At 34.7% G+C, this 20,515-nt stretch overlaps 1 protein-coding gene across 4 annotated transcripts in view; it reads left to right on the forward strand.

The window, feature by feature from the left end:
* Positions 1-2,798, forward strand: part of DEK1 (calpain-type cysteine protease family) — a 40,849-nt gene extending 38,051 nt beyond the window's left edge. For 3 of the 4 annotated variants that reach the window (XM_006856239.4, XM_020674802.2, XM_088849611.1), the window contains one exon: positions 2,388-2,798. The gene's annotated coding sequence lies outside the window, so the exon portion shown is untranslated. The remainder of the gene's footprint in view (positions 1-2,387) is intronic. The other variant, XM_020674803.2, reaches the window with a different exon arrangement.
* Positions 2,799-20,515: the final 17,717 nt, after the last annotated feature.

Raw genomic sequence — 20,515 nt, forward strand, 5'->3', positions numbered from 1 at the left:
TGACATTTCCTTGAAGATAAATTGTTATCCACATTACTAGTTCTCAAATTTTATATTCACTTTCTTACCTGAGAATTGAGCAAACGATATCCAAAACAAAAAATAGAGATCAAGCGGCATCCTGGAGTGGTTTGTGTTGGGTTTGGGAGGGCCTTGTTTGTTTCTCATATCGAATTTATCAATGATGTTTTAGCCTTGCGTCGATACTTCTATCATGACTGGAAAACTCAATAAACATCTTCAGGGTATATGAGCCTGACGTTGTGATAGAGGAAAAGGCGAAGCAATAGGGATATGAATAGAGTTATCATATGGAGATGGCAAGCTGGTTGGGATAGAGGCTGAGATCTACTCCTCCTAGCTATTTGGGCCTGTTTTTTTTTTTGGGCGAGTCTAGAAAAAGCCTTAGGTTCTTGTAAGATTTAGGAGAAGGCTTGTTCCTTGGAAGAGTCAACTTTGGTCTCTTGGGGTGAGGATGTCCAGCTGAGGCTATTGTCACAGCATCGCCAATATCCAGGATTGACTAATGTCCTTATTTCAATTCCTGTGAATGTTCTTATCAAATCTGAAATATTATAAAGTGAATAATTGATCAGGGTGGAGGGTGCAGCAAGTTCAACAAATAATTGGGATGAATTATTCAAGAAATCTAGCATAATTGCATGCAAAGAACGCTACATGAAATGGATGAACTATTCTTGATCAAGTGGTGAAATTTCATGAAGAGGGGATTGTGGAGGAGGAGGCTATTGCTGGCAATATGGATCATGTGAGGCCTCATGGGGAGATAAGAATGTGACAATGGTCAAATACTATATTGCCTGGAGAGGCTTCTGTAGAGTGGAGATGGTGTTTAAGAGGAGAGAATCGAAAGTTGGGATCATCTGTAGGTTTGGGCGTTTTGAATTGTTGTATGCAGTCTTAATGTACTCGATGTTTCTTTAATTTACTTCTTCAATGAAATGTGTGGTCAAGGGCTGTTCTGAGCGTCGTTTTCCTTTGGTTGTGGAGCGGGGGAAATTTGGGGCTCATGACGGGACCTCTACTAGAGTTAGGGAGAGAGGTTCTATCCTAAGATACTTGGATACTTTTATGTGCCAAATATATGGGTATTGACACAATGTGGATGCCAGATATTGTTAGGATCCTTATATGAGGATTGATTAATTAGAGCCATTTTCTGCTTTTTCTATTATATAAACCAGGCTAGCACTGTTCAATCAATGAATAGACAATGTTGGAGCGATTGTGGGACCTACCACTTGGGTCATGTCATTCTACTCTCTCTCTAATGGAAATTTATGACAGCTTTAGCTTGGAACATATACTGCTACTAGGTGCAAACTTCCCATGGTGACTTCAATGCTCAATTTGGATGGCTAGCTACTTTGATTGGGAGGTTATGTTAAACAAGTGAAGGAGAAGCTAAAATTTGTAAAGCTTTCGTATGAATCATATTAGTGAAAACTTGGCTCTCTTTGCTTGAGGATGCAATAAGGAGTTATGTTCTTCAAAAAAAAAAAAAAAGTTATGTTAAAAAGGGAGCTATCTAGGTGAGCTTCTGTGCAAACACCCTGTGTCATGCTAATTATAAATTTTGGATGCTATTTTACTATCATGTTTATTAAAAAATTACCTATAATTGTTACATAAATGTTGTAACTTTATGAACAAAATCATTGTATTTAAATATTTTATTGTACATATTTATGGTTGGTTATGCATATTATTGGTCAACATTTTAATCAGGTATGTTGAATGTACCTGGTTGTCCCTTTCTATTGAGAAGGATCCTTGTTGGCAATTTATTTACTTTCCTTTTTTCATTTATAACTTTCTTTGATTATTCTTCGAATAATTTGAAATCACAGTATGCACTTGTGACGGAGCCTTTGTTCCTCCAATACTCTTGTGGCCATTGGAGCATCTGTGAAAAAGACACACACACACACACACATATATATATATATATATATATAGATATATATATATATATATATATATATATTATTTGATATTGTAACTATATATATTATTTGATATTGTAACTTCCATTGAAAGGATTAGTAGAGATTTTATATCTAGTATAGGGACTAAAAAGTTTGTTACACATTGTAATCTTGGGATTATAAGCCATAGACTACTGAGAGAAATACTCTTTACTGGTCATCACCATCCAATTAAACATACAGTGGGCTGGACAGAGAGCAAGGCCAACTATTGGGGTTATGCCCTGCTGTGGGCTTCCAATGCGCACCACTAATTGCGATGGCCTCAAGGAACCATAGTTTTCCATAGTCCATTGGTTGATAATATATTTGTATCTTATATTGCAATGCTTTATTCAAAACTTAGATTATGGCTGAGTTTGTATGGTAATTTGTCAGTTATTGTCAGATCTTGGGATGTGATGAATCTGCCCTCGGCTTCATGCACATCGCTTCAGAGTATCATTCACCAGAATCAGACCATTATTTGCAGTGCACGACTTATGCTCCAAACAGTTCCCTTGTGCTCACAAGACAAATACTCTTCTTCCATGACCATTTATTTGTCACAAAACAAGAAAAGGAAGAGGCATAAAACTGAGATGGTATTTTTGGTCTTATCGGACCATCTTGAATTGAAGTTTTCATCGAAGGTGCTTTGAGGTTCAGAGATGGTAGAGAAGTACCCATTTATGAAATGTTCATTGATCGGCTTCGGAGTGCACATTTATTTGTAAAGAAAGAAAAATGTAAATTAATGCTGTAGAAAAATAGAGAATACAATATATTATCCAAGGTATTTTCTCATTCGATTTGCTTTCCTTTTATTGTATAGTATGTGGTATTAAAGGGTTTTTTCCTTAAATATGCTTCTTTGTTGGTTCTTGGTTCAAGTTTTGAAAGATGACTTCTTTTGCCTGTAGGGAAATAAGCAAATAATCCCCAGTTTTTGTCATTAAGAAAGTGAAATAAGATTAACACACCTCAAAAGCAATTATGAATCAAGATTACCATGTAAGTTTAATGCTTCTCACCATTGTTTGCTGCTGATTTTTAATACTGAGCAGAGGGACCCATTGTTTCTATGAGTCCATGTAGAAATGAGTCTGACTCTTAAAAATCTAGTTTTGAGATGGATTTTTTGACCCAATTTTTAAGGACATGTAATCTCTAACATTGGGATCATGAATATAAATAAATGATTTTATGTAGAAAACATTTGGACCATTAGTTTCAATTGTTTTATGTGGACCACCTAGTTGCAAAGATGGTATTGTAGAAATATGGTCCAGCCCGCATGAAACGGTTTTCTTTTTGTTTGTAACGGAGTGGCAAACTTGGTAAAATTCATGCACTTAGAAACTGAGCATTGTTGCATTCCTCAGCCAAGCATTCGAAGTTACAAGAAAGAAACTCTTTGGGCACGCATTCAACAGAGGTTTTGCATAAGGGAAAGTATAGATTGAAACTATTTATTTTTGGTACACGAGTAAAATTGAGAGCCACGTCACATGCTAACGATATCTTGGCAGGGGGACTTTTTGGGAGTATTAGTTAGAATCGGATACAAGGGTGAAAAAACAGTTTCTTGGATGAAAATATGTGCATAAATTTACGTAATTTAGTACCTTTTTTTGTGATAGATTCCTTCCAAAAATATTGTGACTTCCTTAGTTTCACATCAGAACTAAGGGGTTATGCCCAAATTTAAGAAGCCAAAAGATTTCCTACCGCAGGAGGATACTATTCATTTCCTCCATCAGGCAAAAGACATGCTACATGTATTTTTTGGATATCAGATGTAACCATTATAACTTAACATATTGGCAGAATTTTTTTTTAAAAATAAATTTTCTATGTAGTGGAAGAAATATGCTTTAAGATTAAATAGAAGCCCTCTAATATTTGAATGGCTAGTTTGAATTTCCGAAGTTTAAAATTTTAAATTTTCTTTTAAAAATAATTATAAGTGATTATTATGTATTATCCAAAATTTTAGACCAAGAAAATTCTCCTAAGCAGGTATTTTGAGCAAGGGAGGAGATGCACAATATATGCTCCCGTGGGAGTACAATATATGCATTTGAAAAGGTGTGCAGTTTGTATAGATCTAAACAACCTTCAAATAATATCAAAGAAATATGATTTCAATATTGGAAATCTTTGACTAACCTTAAAATATATTTTCATCTTAATTTATAAATTTAAAGCTTAAAAAATAGTGTAGATCGAGCATATCTATGAAAAATTTAAAAATTAACAGTAAAAAAATGCGTTACAAGATGTACACTATTTTCAAAACTTGAAATACATTTTTCTCAGGTCCATGCATTTTGATGTTGAGATGATCATTTTGAGGATATTTGGGCATCAAAACAAGCTCTTCTAGTGAAATTTTTGAAGCAGGCTCTAATTTGATTGTTTAGAGCCTAGGCTCTATATAAACTTTTCCCTTTAAGAAAAGTATACATATATTTTTTTTCAGTACTTTGGGGCTTATTAATTTGAGGGAAGTATACAATGGACCACAATTTTTTGGATGGAAACAACTAAAGTGTTCCTTCACATTCAAATTGTCAAAATTTTGATAACAAAACAAAGTTGTAATTGCGCAATTAAGCAGACCTGGAGGCGAGTGACAATGTCGAGGTATTCAAAGGTTTTATTTAGGAAAAATTTCAGGCTTGCGCGCATTGGGGCGAGATGATCATTGTTGTGCGAAAACGGTGTCCTTCGGATTGAGAGAGAGATGGATGCTTATGGGAAGGTGGAGGCTGATGAATGGAGATCTCTCCCTTTAGTTTCTATAGATTTGAAGGAGTTTGAGGAGACTAGAAGACGTCTATAATTGTGGGCTCCTTCTGCCCTGTTTAAAATGATATTTTTGGTCGGAGTGATTGGGTTAGAAGAGGGGTGAACCTTGTTTTATTCTCGATAAGTTGAATCTTTTGGGGCTGACATAGTTGTTTTCCATGTCAGATCTGAAAAGGAGGTAGCAGATGCTTTCCGAAATAGGTTTTGAAGAGTCCGAGACAAGCTGCTAGCTGTGGAATGTTGCGAGCCTTCGTGCCATGTTTCTTTTATGCAAAAAGTTGCCTGCTGGGTGGAATTTCGGGTGTACCTTTTACATGCTTGAAATCTAGCCATATTCCAAGGTCAGCAATTCTTGTAGGGCCTCCTGTTAAGGTTACTGAGAGAAGTAACAGTCATAATCCGCTAAAGAAGAGATTTAAGAGAGAAGATTTGGAAAGGGTGAATGGCTTCTTCTTGCTTTGGATATTAAGACCATTTTACTTTCTTCTGAAGATTATTACTAAGATCATGAGGCCGAGAGTGTTGCCATTCCGGCTTTCAGCAAAAAATAATAACGTTAGAAGACAGCCAGCGGCGATGGATTTGCAAGCCCTGATAGTGCTCGATTCGGATTAAGATATCGGTAGCGATATGCAAAACACTTTACAGGAGCATGGATTGGAGACGGATTGCGGAGGGTGTGAATATGACCGTCAATGAGTCGGATTTCGTGCCTTTTTTGAAAATAATTGCTGACCTTGCTTTTGACTGGTCTGGACCGTGAGGATCTCTGAGTAACGGGTCAGGAGATTGAAGAACAAATTTATACATATTTGATTAATTAATGATATGGGCCTTTCTTTTAATCTGCCCATTGCTGTTGTTTTATCAAATGATCAAGGGAAGATTGAAGGCCGCTAAGGAAGCTAACAAAATGTAGATAGCACAAAAAATGGAAAATACAGAGGCTAGTCCAATAGCTTCAAATGTGTCGGGAAAGATGAAAAGAAAATGAAAGGCTAAGGTTTCTCATCAGCCGATCAGGTTGTCAGTCAGAATTGCTGAGAGAGAAGAATGATTGGTGCTAGAGTTGTGATTCGTCAAGGTAAGAAGATCATTCTTAGCAGTGCAGATACTAGCTCCTCGAGTTAATTCTTCGGTTTCAAGGGAGTATGCTGCTGATGGGCCAGGCTAGGAAGGTCCAGGTTCTGCTTTTTCTCCTAAATGATTATTGTTAGTGGGAATGTAACACGTCTGAGGGATGTGTCATAGAAGTGAAGCGATGTTTTGTTACTCATCAAAAAATATAAATATAGATCAAATGTTCTTATTTTTCAAGAAACTAAGTTGTTGAATCCATCAATGTCTTTAGCTAGGGAGGTTTGGGGTCATGGGGCACTTAGCATTCTAGGTGTTGATGAGGTCGGACCATCGGGAGGTTTGTGAACTTTGTGGGATCCATATGTCGTGCAATGTTTTAATGTTTTCAAGGGGGGATAGAATTTTATTGGTTTTTTTCACAAGTCCTATGTCTGGTTTTGAATGGGGGTTAGTCAAATGTCTATGGTCCTAATATTCCTGTACAAAAAGAAGTTTTCTTAAATGATGTTATGAATTTATTGTCTTTTTTTTTTTTTAATATGACTTTTTGCATTGGGGGTAATTTTAATTTTATTCCGCCTGAGGAAACTTATTCAAATTGTACTGTTAACTTTTTAATGTTTCTTTTTAATGGGTTTTTAGAGAGATATAATTTATTGGATCTACCTATTGTTGGAATCAATTATATGCGGTCAAATAATAACTTGTCTAATTGGATCATGTCAAAACTCGATTGCTTCTTCGTTTTGAGTGATTGGGTGGACGCATTTCCATTAGCGACAATTAAAGGCCTCCCTAGACTGTCTTCAGTTAAGCACTACAAGTGGTGAGGGTGAGGCAAGACAGTTGAGGATGGAGTTGGGGCGGCTTCAGGGGCAAGAGGTATTAGATTTAATTAAAACACTTGGTATAAAATAAATTCTCTGGTAGTATAGGTTATCACCTACATAAAAAATTGCTCAATGTCAAATATAAATTGATTGCCTAGTAGGAGGAGAATCGATATTAGCTTAAGTCCAAAATTGATAGCGCTTGTTGGACATCCGACTTTTGGAAAAAAATATTCAGATCTCTGGTGTTCTCTTGGAAGATATCTTGCGTGAAACAAATGCTAGGTTGACCTCTTTGCAAGAATTTTTTATGTTGGAAGAGGTCTATTGGAATCAAAGATCGATAGTTAAATGACTTAAAGAGAGGGATTTTGAATACTTGGTTTGTTCATGCTATTGCCAATCCTAGAAGATGCCACAATGATATCTTGGGACTTGGGACCGTCAATTCCCCATGTGGAGGAAGGTGATAGGGATGGCCTAGAGAGTGGTATTATTGAGCATTTCAGCAAGGTTCTCTTTAAGCCAAAGATGGGAGGTGTGCATTTTAAGGCTCTACCACGTATTGTTGAGCAACTGGAAGCAGACGTTACTTTTGTTTGAACTTAAAGTGAAACTGTTTTCTCTTCCTGAGGATAAAGTTTCGGGTCCAAATGGCTTTCCTTTATTCTTTCAGCAAAGATTTTGGAGCATGGTCAATGGAGAGCTTCTAGATATGGTCAAAGAGTTATTGGAGAGAGGGGATATCTTTAAAGGATTCAACTCCGCTTATATTTTCTTAATTCCCAAGAAATCTGTCATTGTTAGTCTTAGTGATATTAGAGCTAACAATTTACTCACTAGTCTTTATAAGATTGTGGTAAAGCTGCTTGTTGAAAGACTCAAGGTTGTTCCTCACTTGGTGATTTCAGTACCACAATAAACATTTATTCATGATAGGCTCATCACTGATCGTATGCTGGTTGCTTAGGAATGTAATCGTTCTAGGCTTTTGAGTGGTGAACCAAGAGTAGTTGTCAAATCAAATAAAAAAAAGGCTTATGATATAGTAGAATGGAAGGTCCTTCTTGAGGTAATGCATATGATTGGTTTTGGTTTGGAATGGAGACATTGGATTTGGGGATATCTTTCTATGGCTCACTTTTCTAGTTTGATTAATGGTAGCTAAAAGAGATTATTTTGGGCTACTAGAGGGTTGCGACAAGGAAATCCACTATGTTCTTTCCGTTTACCCTTTATGCTGACAGCTTTAGTCTTATGCTTCAGAATATGGAAGAAAGTGATTATTTCCAAGGATTTAAGGTGGCTTACTCTGATTGTTTCACATTACAATATGTAGATGATACTCTCATGTTTTGTAAGGCTGATTCGTCCCAGTCAACCAATATATGTCGCTTCTTCATATGTTGTGAGGTGGCTTTGGGTCTTAAGGTGAACTTTGGTAAGACTTCCTTATTGGGATGGGGATGTGACCAAAGCTTGGTGGCATCATTGGCAGTATGTTTGGGTTGTAGAATTGATTCATTTCCTTTTACTTATATTGGCATGCTTATTTCTATTTCGAGGCTTCTTGTTTCTGCTTGGGATAAAGTAATTAAAAGATTTCAATGTAAGTTGGACCTTTGAAAACCCAAGTATCTTTTTTTTGGGAGGTAGGATCAAGTTAATTGAGGCTTGTTTAGCTAATTTACCAATTTATCTAATGTCGATGGTACAGATGCCGAATGTAGTGGCCAAGAGAATTGAATGTATGATGCACAACTTTCTATAGGGGTCTTTATCATACCCCAATTTATCCAAAATATAGAATGGCTTATCCCCGATAAGGTTCAAGCTTTTATCTAAATGGCTTTGCAAGACAAAATCTTAACTGTAGATAACCTTCTTAAGAGGGGAAATGTTCTACCAAATGTTTGCTTGATATGTAAAAGTGATGGGGAATCGGGTCTCATCTTTTTTGTTCATTGCCATTTTGCTTCTAGAGTGTGGAGCTGATGTTTTCAACAATGGGTTATGCCTTTTTAATGTGATATGTATTCTTACACAAATCTCACTAGTGCGACTGCCTAAGATAGGTAAGATGACATGGATAATTACCAGAGGAGCGATCCTATGGAAAATATGGAAGTAAAGAAATCATAGGACTTTTTAAGGGTGTTCTTTGTATTAGTATTTTTGGTTTGGCAAATAGTTATATGTATTTCAAAACAACACTATAGTTTATTCTATCCTAAAATGCTTTGCCTTTGATTTTATTGTTCTTTTCTAAATTGTTTTGTTGAGAGAAAAAGATGTGGGTTTGAGTCCTGCATTGAAGAGGAGAGAGTTTGTTGAGTCATATTTAAGAGCACGAATTCTATGCAATAATTATAAGTACAAAAGAGAGAGAAGGCGCATGTGCGGAGCACGCAAAGCATGCGACGCGCACATGTGTGTGTGTGTGCGTGTGTGTGTGAGGACGCGAGTACAAGGGCACTTGATGAAACACTTTGCACTTGCGTGTGAGACATCCAACGACCATCTAGCCGTTCATGAGATGGAAGCATGTAACTTATAGTTGTTGGGGTGCATTTAACCATATGTAACTTGTAGCTATTGTGTGGTGCATGTAACCACCAAAACAATAAATGGATAGCCTCTTAGTGCTCTATAACAATGGTCCTCCTACCCATATGTTTTTTAGATACTTAGAATAATTTGTGAGCCTCTCAACAAACATAACACTACAATTCTAGCAAGCAAACTAGTGGCTAACTCTCTCTCTACTCGATTTTAATTCTTTATCTCTCTAAACTATCAAAACTCTGGTGTCTATTGTGTGGGTTTTAAGCTCGGATGCATAGAACCTATGAATATTGAAAAATACCTTAATGTCTTCTTGTATCCCAAGAACAAATTGCCCTTCTTATGCACGTCAAATAATCTATCGAAGAGGAGAAAATATCGTTTTGAGATGGCGCTCCTGCATGCCCGAAAACAAGAAGAGTTCGAGATCCTATTTTTACAATTGTACCATTTTTTACCCTCATTTTACCCAACCAAATTACAACAATTCAAGATGATATTTCATTGGTGAAAGAAAAGAGACTGCCATGACATCTTTGAACATGAATCATGACTTTACTTGACTCGAACGCTTCAATAAGTTGAACTTTAAGAGATGACAACAAAATGTTCTATTTTTGCTTACCACTCTCAAAGTAGCTTAAATAGTCACTGAGTAAATGCCTATACCGCAGCCACCATCGGATAACTCTACCGACGAGAAAACTCAATCATACAAGAGATGGATGGAAGATGACTATACATGCAATGGTCATATCCTAAATGCCTTGGCGGACCCGATCTATGACATGTGTACCTCCATTGGTACTATTAGAGAGCTTTAGAAACTTCTTGAAACCAAGTACCACACGGAAGAGTTTGGTAACAAAAGATTTATGATATCTAACTTTATAGATTTTAAATTCATTGAAAACAAGCCCATTGTCTCTCAAGTATATAAGTTGTAGCTTGTAGTCAATGAACTTAAAGATTGTGGTATTTTCTTTGGATGAATACTTTCTAGTTGGCTCCATAATTTATAAGTTACCCCCATCTTGGAGAGAGTACCAAAAGAAAATGAAACACAAAAAAGTTGATTTTGATTTGGTTTAACTTCAAATATCTCTTGGCATTGAAGAAGAGAATAGACTTAGGGAAAAGAAAGTTTCACTCTAAAGCAAACTTTGTTGAGCAAAAATCAAGTGCTCCATATAACAACAAGGCTTTCTTTTTTAAAGTCCATAATAAAAATTATAATGATTAAAAGTCTAATGGCAACAAAAACGGCGTATTTGATGGCAAGGGATACTCATGTGATGGGATGTTCAAATTTGACATTGTTAATGAAATGAGTATGTCTTCTGTGTATATTGTTACTTCTTGTAATATATGGCATGGCAGGTTAGGACATGTTAATTTTGCTTCTATTAAATCTTTGGTTAAATTAGGATTAATTTCTAATTGTGCTGAATTAACTGAAGAAAAATGTGAAGTATGTATACAAGCCAAAATTACTAGAAAACCATTTCATTCAATTGAAAGAAATAATGAATTTTCAAGACTTATACACAGTGATATATGTGATTTACATAATGTTCTTACTAGATGTGGTAAAAGATATTTTATTACTTTTATTGATGGTTTTTCTAGATTTTCTTATATTTATTTGCTTAGACATAAAGATGTGGCTTTTGCAAGCTTTAAAGTTTTCAAAACAGAAGTTGAAAATCAACGTAGTAAAAAAATCAAAATGATTAGAATTGATAGAAGAGGAGAATACTTATCAAATAAATTTAATGAATTTTGTGAAAATAATGACATAACGAAAAAATAGAACTTTAGTTGAAATGATAAATGCAATGTTTATTTCTTCTTCTTTGCCATTAAATTTGTGGGGTGAAGATTTATTATATGCATGTTTTATTTTGAATAGAATTCCATACAAAAAGTGTGATAAGACCTCCTATGAGCTTTGGTTTAATAGAAAACCTTCTTTAAATTTTTTCAAAGTATGGAGTTGTCTTGCATATGTTAGATTTTTAGATCTTAAAAGAAATAAGTTGGATCCTAGAACATCTAAATGTGTTTTCGTGAGATATTCTTGAAATAGTAAAGCTTATAGATTTTTGGATCTAAATTCTAATGCAATTTTGGAATCTAGAGATGTTGATTTTTTTGAAAATCTTACTTATAAAAGTGAAGTGAATGAATCAAGTAGCATGCAAAATGAAAATAATCGTGAAAATGATCATAATGTTGATGAATAACATGTAGAAAATAATTATGATATTATAATAGAACCAATAAGAACTAAGATAATTAGAGGACATCCATCTTATAACTTTGGGCCTGACTTTTATATTTATCTTGTTGAGGCTAATTAAAATAAAAATTTGAATTCATTACCTATAGTATCAAATGTGGAAGAAGATCCTACATCTCTAAATGAAGCTTTGGCATCTCAAGCTGTAATTTTTTGGAGAGAAGCTATTAATAATGAAATGGATTCCATTATAGCTAATAAAATTTGGAAATTAGTAGATTTTCTATCTAGTTCTAAATATTTTGGTTGCAAATGGATTTTTAAAGAAAAAAAAATTCTGATGGTTCTATTAATAAATATAAAACAAGATTAGTTGCTAAAAGTTTTAAACAAAAAGAATGTATTGATTATTTTGATACATATGCACATGTGGCAAGAATTACTACCATTAGATTGCTCTTAGCAATAGCCTTACTAATCATCCAGTCATACATCAAATGGATGTAAAAATTGCTTTATTAAATGATGACTTAGATGAAGAAATATATATGGAACAACTCGAAGGGTTTGCAATGTCAGGTCATGAGAATAAAATTTGTAAATTGGTTAAATCACTTTATGGACTAAAACAAGCACCTAAACAATGGCATAATAAATTTGACAAATGGTTTTAAGAGATATGAGGTTGATAAATATGTATATAGTAATAAAATGAATTCTTTATGTGTCTTAATTTGTTTATATGTGGATGACATGCTTATCTTTGACTCTTATATAAAAATTGTAGAGGAAACTAAAAAGTTCCTCACATCTAATTTTGATATGAAGGACTTAGGAGAGACTGATATGATATTTGGTATCAAAATAGTGAGAAAAGAAAACATATTAATTTTGACTGAATCTCAATACATTGAGAAAATACTTAATAAATTTGAGCATACTGATAGTAAGTCCGTCTTTACCCCTATAGATCCTCATATTATGTTAAAAAATAATAATGAGAGATGTATATCTGAACGAATATGCTAGGGTAATTAGTAGTTTAATGTATGTGATGACTAACAAGAGGCCTGATATTGTATATGCGGTGGAAAACTTAATAGATATACAAGTTGCCCAAGTAAAGAGCATTGAGATACTATATCTTGAGTATTAAGATATTTGAAAGGAGCTATCAATTATGGCATAAAATATATCCAGAGTGTTGGAAGAGTTTAGTGATGCTAATTGGAGGAATGAAATCCAATATTCGCTATCAACATCCGGATGGATATTTACATTAGCGGGTAGTACGATATCTTGGGGGTCAAATAAACAAATGTGTATTTCACACTTTACTATGGAATATGAAATTATTGCTCTAAACTCTGCTAACAAAGATGCTGAGTGGCTAAATAATTTTTTATATGAAATTCCCATGTGGCCAAAACCAATACCTACAATAACAATATGTTGTAATAATCAAGTTACTATTGATTATCAATACCTGCAATAACAATATATGTATATAATAAAAATCTACACATATTGTGAGAAGGCATAACTCCATTAAAATGTTAATTGGGGATGAAGTAATTCATGTAGAATATATAATATATATAAAAAAAATTGGCAGATCCTTTGACTGAAGGCCTTGCAAGGGATGATATTAGTAAGATGTCAAAACGAATGGGGCTAGAGTCCATTATTGAGTAATCATCTACAGTGGGAACCCCAACTTAGTCTTTTATAACATCAAAATTCTAAGTTCAATATGGTAAAAATAAACTGTATATATAATTAGTTTGGTCACTAGGCGACAAAATATAAAAAACACCATTTTAAGGAAATCCATACGTTGGATTAGTCTAGTGATGACCTTTATGTTATTAGGATGAGTTATGCTCTTAACGTTGTCTAAGAACTATAAGTCGGAGTGTTTTATATACATGGGCACTCTTGATAGATTCACCTATATTAGAGTGGAAGTGAGGCTGCTTCCTATGCACTTATGAAATTGGGATATAAGTACAAGGCCGAGAACGTGTTGAGCTAAGAAAATACCATAGTTGAATATTGTTTGTTTATCGGTCTGTTAGCTTTGTAGTATATACTCTAAGTGAAAGTTCAAATACTTTCATGGTATACAAATAATATGTTTCATATGTTTTGTTTTGTTATTTTGAAATAGTGGACGAAATTGTTAGTATTTTTTATTTGGAAAATACTTATATATATTTTAAAACAACACTCTAGTTTATTCTTTCCTAAAATGCTTTTCCTTTGGTTTTATTGTTCTTTCCTAAATTACTTTGTAGAGCGAGAAAGATGTGGATTTGAGTTCCATATTGAAGAGGAGAGAGTTTGTTGAGCCACATTTAAGAGTACGTATTCTCATACAATAGACTCTAAGTACAAAAGAGAGAAGAAAAATGTGCAGAGCACTCAAAGCGTGTGACATGCACACACAAGTGTGTGTTCAAGGCCATGGGCGTAAGGGCACTTGATGGCGCACTTTGTACTTGCATGTAGGACATCCAACGATCATCCAACCGTTGATGAGATGGAGGCTTGTAACAACAACCATCAAGTGCATGTAACTTATGTAACTTGTAGCTGTTGGGATGCATGTAACCGCATGTAACTTGTAACTGTTGGGTGGTGCATGTAGCCACCACAACACTAAATGGGCAGGTCTCTTGGTGCTCTATAACAAGGGTCCTCCTACCCATACATTTTTTGGACACTTAGAACAATTTGTGAGCCTCACATAACATTCTCTACAATTCCAGCATGCAAACCAGTGGGTTAACTCTCTCTCTACTCGATTTTAAGTCTTTCTCTCTCTAAACTATCAAGACTTTGATGTCTATTGTGTGGGTTCCAAGCTTGGGTACATAGAGCTTAGGAACATTGAAAAATACATCTCTGTTTTTCTGTATTCAGAAGATGAATTGCCCTTTTTATGCATATCAAATAATCTATCGAAGGGGGATAAATATCGTCTTGAGATAGCGCTCCTGCATGCCCAAAAACAAGAGGAGTTCGAGATCCTATTTTTGCAATTGTACCATTTTCTGCCCCCATTTTACGCAACCAAATTCCAACACTGTCTTTTGAGAGGATTATGAATAATATCAAGCACACCTTATAGAGTCGGCTATCTATCAATCTACATGTCGTGTGATGGAGCATGGGTGAGGCTTTAGCCCCGTCTCCGAAGACCTCCATCACACATATTTCGGCTTACTTTTTTGGATATACTCCGACCTCATCAAAAGATAACACATCTAACCCTTATCAGTTTGTTTCTTTATGCCAAGGTAACCTGGGTTTTCCCCAACCAGACTGACCTAGCACATTAAGCACAGTCCAGTATCAACAAACATCGTTTGCTTAGTATGGTATACAAGGGATCACACTCCCATTGAATTCATGTTCCACTATATAATTTCATTTACAAGCACTCATAAGACTTTTAATGGACACACTTACCCAACATGGCCACCTTTTGCATTAAGTGTGTGATACACCACTCTCAAACACACATATTGACCTTTTTATAAAGCCACCCACCCCATGCCCCCTAAAAAAGGAATCCTCTTCAAGTCCCTGATGTGGAACTAAAAACAAGATGCACATCTTTAATGGTTTAACCTTTTAAGATGTAGGAATAAATCAAAGGGCTTTTAACCTTTGATTTTTGAAAAATTAAATTCACATTGATTTACTCCCTTATGAATAGTCAATCTCTCTCTCTCTCTCTCTCTCTCTCTCACACACACACACACACGCGCGCACGCACACACACACACACACACACACACACACACACACACACACACACACACACACATATATATATATATATATATATATATATATATATATATATATATATATATATATATATATATATATATATATATATAAGGGCCGTCACTTGGTGTGATGGTAAAAAGCTCGGGTAGTTAGCGCAAGAGTGTGGGTTTGAGTCCTGAGAGCAGCCACTTTGTGCAAAAAAAGCCAAAGGTTAGGACCATTTCCAGCTTACCCCTCCCTGGATACTGCGTAGGTGGGTTCAGCACCGGGTTATATATATATATATATATATATATATATGTGTGTGTGTGTGTGTGTGTGTGTGTATTTTTGTATAGGGAAACCTCTTAAAAGCACCTATAGGCGAAATTGAATTGTGTTTCGCTCTGCCAATGACGTGTCATGTTCGTTGCAATTTTGCCTTAAAAACTGCCACGGATCTACAGGAGCTGTGGCGGTTTCCCATTATTTTTTGCATGAAAAAATAATGCCACAGGCATAGCATGTCCATTGCAATCTTTAAATCCACGTTGTCCAAAAAAATCGGATGGCGTCAAGCCTATGGATGAAAACACTGTTCATTTTCGCCCATAGGCATTGCGTAGTGGCTTCTTATCGTATATATATATATATATATATATATATATATATATATATATATATATATATATATATTGATAAGATTAGGTTTCTTTGATATTTATGATATGTATCTATCCATAATTATAACTGGATGTATATTTATACTGGTTTTGAATATTCTTTTGATAAATCTAATATATAGAGAGTTCTCTACATATATTCTAAGATTCTATCCTAATATCAAAGCTTTTCCCACATACATAGTAGGTCTGTTGCGGTCTTTTAATCCGCGCGGTCCAAAAAAATTGGACAGCGTCGAGCCTATAGGCGAAAACACTGTTCATTTTCGCCTATAGACATTGCGTACTGGCTATATATATATATATATATATATATATATATATATATATAAGATTAGATGTCCTTGATATTTATGATATATATCTATCCATAATTGTAACTGGTTGTATATTTATAATGGGCTTGAATATTCTTTTGATAAATCTAATATATAGAGAGTTCCTATCGATATTCTGAAATTCTATCATGATATTAGTGCTATAGATTTTTTGAGCTCGACTGTCGGATTGTGAACCTCTGATCTGAGCCTCACTGTCGAGTCGTACTTTCACTCCTTTGATCTAAGCCCTACTGCCGAGTTGTGTTATGATTCTCCGCCATCCACACTGCCTTCCACACTTTTCTTAATGCAATCTGTTGGTTTCTTTGTCTGCATCATTGTTCGATACCTGCATCAGTAGAGATCTCGTTACCCAAAATCAGTAGTTGTGTGTTGCACTGTCTTTTCTCTCTCTTGCGCTGTCTTTTGTTGCACCACCTTTTCTCTCTCTTGCATCATCTACCAAAGAATTGAAGCCCATCTTTCCTTGCACCATCTATTCACAAAACCTTTCTGAAAATTTGTCCCAAAAATAAAAACAAAAAGTAGTAGGTTTTCTGAGTTCGTCTTTGCATTGTTTGTTCTTATTTGTACGATTGAGTTTGTTTGTTCTGTTACTCAATCATGCATATTCTGGTCTACGAGCTGTTGAATCAGTTTTTTATCCACACCAAGTTATGTTGGCTCTTCCAAGTGTCATTCTGTTTTATCAACTATCTCCACTGCTTTTCTATATCTAATGAAGGTCTGGAATTTTTGTTTGATTGCCTAAGCCTACTCTGAAATGGCCAAATGACCAATCTGCCATATCTGAAAAAGGCGAATATGAAACCCGCCTCTAAAAATGACATTTGAAAATGGCTGATCTGCCCTATTTGGAAACCACCCCTCATCTCAAGGTCCATATCCGTCTTAAGTTTCACCCAGCCATTCTGATATGTTATTGTCATTGTCGCTCTTAAACTCGACCTGAGAAAAGGGGAGGGTTGGTTGGTGATCCGTTTGTGTTCTCTAGTGGCCTATTGTGTTTTGGGGTTTTGATCTTTTCAGTATGATTGAATTTTCTGTTATGCGATCATGTCTGATGATTGAGTTTTTTATTATTTGATCCTGTATAATTTGTTATGATGATCGAGTTTTATGTTATTCAATCATGTATGTTCTGTAAATCTACTAATGTGCCATACTTGAGCAGCTATATTCTTGCCTTTTGTATCTGCTTATTGATAAGCAATCTGAAGCTATGCACCTGAAGATCCAATTGCTCGTTTCTACAACTTAGTGTTCAAACTCCAGCTTCTCTCTTTAAAAGCATTTTGAGTTTGAGGGGGGTGTTATCATATGGATATGTAGTATGGATACATATTTGTATGAATATATGTCTCTTGATAATATTAGGTGTCCTTGAAAATATTATTCATAACTGTAACTGGTAGTATATTTATACTACTCTTGTATATTCTTTTGATAAATTAATATGCCCAGAGTTCTATGTAGATATTCTGATATTTTTTGTAAGCTAGATTTTTTGTCACCGCGTCAGTATTTCAAAATTCAAATTGCATATACCCATCTCAAGACATTAATTTCTCTCTCATCACATCATAAACAATATCAAACATATGAAAATCGAGACCACAACATCAAAAAACTTAGACACACCTCAAAATCAATATTTCCTCCCTCGTTATCTCTAAAGAGAGAAAAAGCCCATGAAGTACTGGCCGGAAACACAACCAGAATGTTGATGAATAAAAATTCATATAGGAAACAACATCTCAATATTCATTTATTTTTACAAAAAAAAATAAAAAATCATAATGCATTACCCCCTATTTTTTCTTGAAAAGTCAAATAACATTAGTTATAATGATTATTTGAATTGTTTTTAAGGTTGGATGTGGCTGATTTGATTAATTCAATGATCTGGACTGCCAATTCGTTGATCTGAATTAGATTTCCAAATGGTTGATCTAGGTCATGGATCCATTTTTTTGAACATTGTTTTGGACCATATGAATCTTCCTCAGCTCCAAAATGTTAGGGAAAGTTATTTGGAAAGTTTCTCAGGATGTAGTTCTTTGGGAGACTTGGAAAGAAAGAAATGGAAAGAGTGTTTGATCGTTTGGTCAACGTATGAGGATTGATTAAGAATAAGACTTTGGAATCAATGTTAAGTTGGTTGTTGGTAAGGGAGGAATGTTAGGAAATTTCCTTAAATGATTTGCAACTTAACCTTAGTAAGATTGTCAAAATGGAAGGTGTAAAAGGAAAGATAGTGGGGACCTGGAAAGCTACACCACAAGAATCTAAATTAAATTTTGATGGAAGTTTGTTGGGTAATCCTTAATCTGCAGTTGTCGGTAGTTTAGGTTGTGGGCATGTCTTAGTAAGATATTCTAGTCTATAGAGGAGGGGGGTGTGTGGGTTTAAGAGCAAATGAGGCCAAAATGCAGGCTTAATGATATGGGTAAATATTTTGAAGAATGTAGTAGTAATAGGAGGCAATTTATTCAATGTGATTAAATGGTGTAGAGCATAGCAATGAATTAAAGTATTTGGTTTCCGATTTTGGATATTTATGAGAGGGTGAATGTCTCTTTTTTCTATGTATATTGGGAGCTAAACAAGAGGTAGATCACCATCACCATCTATGTCTTATTCCAATTATTTGGGATCGGCTACATAAATTATGTTCCTCCATTTTACTTATAGGTTCATGGTTCATGACAAGATTTTCCAAAATTTTAACCTAGTTGCCCAACTTAATACAACCGTCTTCTTTTACCCAGGCTTAGGACTAGCATGGCCAGCTTGGGGCCAGCCAAGTTGGCCTTAAAGAAGAGGTATATGATATTGTCAAACTGATTATTGAAAGAGGGGATTGGCAGCATCTGACAGTGCGGCTTCGATATGTTTTTTAGTTTTATTTTATTGCTTTGTACTTAGAAGTTGAAATTAATAAATTTTTCATAAATGTTAACAAAAACATTATAACAATAAAATACAAGAAAAAAAAACGAAGGATGACTAATGGCCAAGGCGTAACATTAAAGAAAGAAATATATAAAATGCCGAAATAGAAAGGGTAGGCAATATTACGGTTAATCGGTACATTGTATGGGTCACAATATTTAGTGAGAAGGTTCTAATTCATTTCCTTTTTTACATATACATCTTGAAATGTGAATTAAATGAATAACACGTGTCTTATGCTCATGCGGAGCATTACTAGACATGTACTCCCTCAGGCGAAAGGGCTACTTGGGAGGATTTTCTCAATTCGAAATTCTAAGATCAACTTAAGAATCCAAAATGACTATTTTCGAAAAACAAAATAAAATTTGAGTTCTCGAGAAAACCTCATCCTCTTAAAATCACATGATTTCAGTCTTGGGATGTTAATTTTCCAAGCACAAAGGATGATTTGATTTTTTTTTTTTTTAGGTTAATCGCTAGGTTGAAGAGGCATCAACTATAAAATTTGACTTAAAAATGCTCCTCGATGGAGTTTTACCTAAGGGAGTAAATGAAAACTAAGCTCCCTGGAAACTTTTGATTTGAATGAATGTACTTTAATTCTACAACTTTTGATTAATTTATTCAATTACTAACAGTTGCCATGTATATAATACCACATGTATTTTTAAACACTTTTTTTTATGATACTTGTATTATTCTTTAGAAATTCTAAATACTTTTAAATATGAAACGTAAGTTTCAACTTTATATAAAAAGTAAAGGAAATCTGAACATTGGAGAAAGCATCATCATATTTATTTATAAGTTAGGGTTTCATGGCTATGAAGCGGCACACAAAGAAAATCACAGAGTTCTCAATAGTTATGGAAAGCTCTACTCTCTGTGATTTATAGTCTAACAACAATTGCCTTCACTATCTGGGATTTTGACTGGTTCATCTCTTCCCCTTAAAAGTTCAACATTGGAATCATAGTGATCAACAATGCAAACTTTAACTGTTCGAGAGGTTGCAGCCTATTGAGAGTCGGCAAATCTATTGATTTGACTAGTAAACAACCATTTTCTTAAACACAATTAATTTTTTGAACTTTTAAGCATTATCTAAAATTTAAAATGGGATCTAGGCTAGTCATGTCATAACTATTAAAACTTGAAAAACTTAATGGAACTAATTTTTCTATGTGGAAAAGAAAAATTAGATATATTCTCTTCCAAGATAGGATGGATAATG

Source organism: Amborella trichopoda, chromosome 10 (genome assembly GCF_054954075.1).
Source record: "Amborella trichopoda isolate Santa Cruz 75 chromosome 10, AtrichopodaSantaCruz75HAP2 v2.0, whole genome shotgun sequence".
Classification (NCBI taxonomy): Eukaryota; Viridiplantae; Streptophyta; class Magnoliopsida; order Amborellales; family Amborellaceae; genus Amborella; species Amborella trichopoda.